The sequence below is a fragment of the Propithecus coquereli genome, unplaced genomic scaffold, assembly GCF_000956105.1.
Source record: "Propithecus coquereli isolate 6110/MARCELLA unplaced genomic scaffold, Pcoq_1.0 Scaffold91, whole genome shotgun sequence".
NCBI lineage: Eukaryota > Metazoa > Chordata > Mammalia > Primates > Indriidae > Propithecus > Propithecus coquereli.
The window spans coordinates 4,211,970-4,213,216 of record NW_012155396.1 but is presented as its reverse complement, the minus strand read 5'-3'; the positions used below and the strand labels follow the sequence as shown (position 1 = coordinate 4,213,216).

At 35.0% G+C, this 1,247-nt stretch overlaps 1 protein-coding gene across 1 annotated transcript in view; it reads left to right on the top strand.

Annotated features, from left to right (window-relative positions):
- The window catches only part of TNPO3 (transportin 3), a 126,841-nt gene that overhangs the window by 39,644 nt on the left and 85,950 nt on the right, over nucleotides 1-1,247 (top strand). The gene's annotated exons all lie outside the window — the stretch shown is intronic.

Genomic DNA, 1,247 nt, shown 5'->3' with positions numbered 1-1,247 from the left:
AGGATTACAGGTGTGAGCCACCGCGCTCAGCCTGTATTTTCTTTATCTATTCATCTGTTGATGGATACATGGGTTGATTCCATATCTTGGCTATTGTAAATAGTGCTGCAATAAACATGGGAGTGCAGATATCTCTTTGATATACCTATTTCCTTTCTTTTGGATGTATACCCACCAGTGGGATTGCTGGATCATATGGTAATTCTAATTTTAGCTTTTTGAGGAACCTCGATACTGTTTTCTATAGCGGCTGTACTAATTTGCATTCCCACCAACAGTGTACAAATGTTCCCCTGCATCTTTGCCAACATTTGTTTGATTTTCTGTTTTTGGGTAATAGCCTTTTTAACTGGGCTAAGATAATATCTTGTTGTAGTTTTGATTTGCATTTCCCTGATTATTAGTAATGTTGAGCATTTTTCAAGTACCTGTTGGTCATTTGTATACCTTCTTTTGAGAAATGTGTTTTCAGATTATTTTCCTATTTTTAAATTGGATTATTTGGGATTTTTTGCTACCAAGTTGGGTTCCTTATATGTTCTGGTTATTAATCCTGTCAGATAAATAGTTTGCAAATATTTTGTCCCATTCTGTAGGTTGTCTCTTCATTTTGTTGTTTCCTTTGCTGTGCAGAAGCCTTTTAGCTTGATATATCCTATTGATCAATTTTTGCTTTGGTTGCCTGTGCTTTTGAGGTCTTACTCGAGAAATCTTTGCCCAGACCAATGCCCCGAAGTGTTTCCCCAGTGTTTTCTTGTAGAAGTTTAATAGTTTCATGTCTTATATTTAAGTCTTAATCCATTTTTATTTGATTTTTGTATATGGTGACAAGAGGGAAGGATTCTATCTTAAAGATGAATTGAAATTTTGATAGGGTGGCAGTAGAAAACTTTACTTGACTTTTGAGTGTTATCACAATTATAGATTAGCTAATACCACACTCTTTTTAAAGAATTAGATGGGATTAAGTCCTTTTCAATTAGGTGGAATTTTTAATACACCAGCAGTGGATAAATTTATGGTCTGTGGGCTGGCTGCCTGTTTTTGCAAATGAAGTTTGATTGGAGCACAGCTACATGCATTTGGTTACATATTGTCTATGTCCATTGTTTTGGGCTACATTAGCAGAATTGAGTATTTTTCACAGAGACCATATGGCCTTCAAAGCCTAGGATATTTATCTGGCCCTTTATAGAAAATGTTTACTGATTCCTGAATTAGATGATATTAAATTGATTATCTAGCCC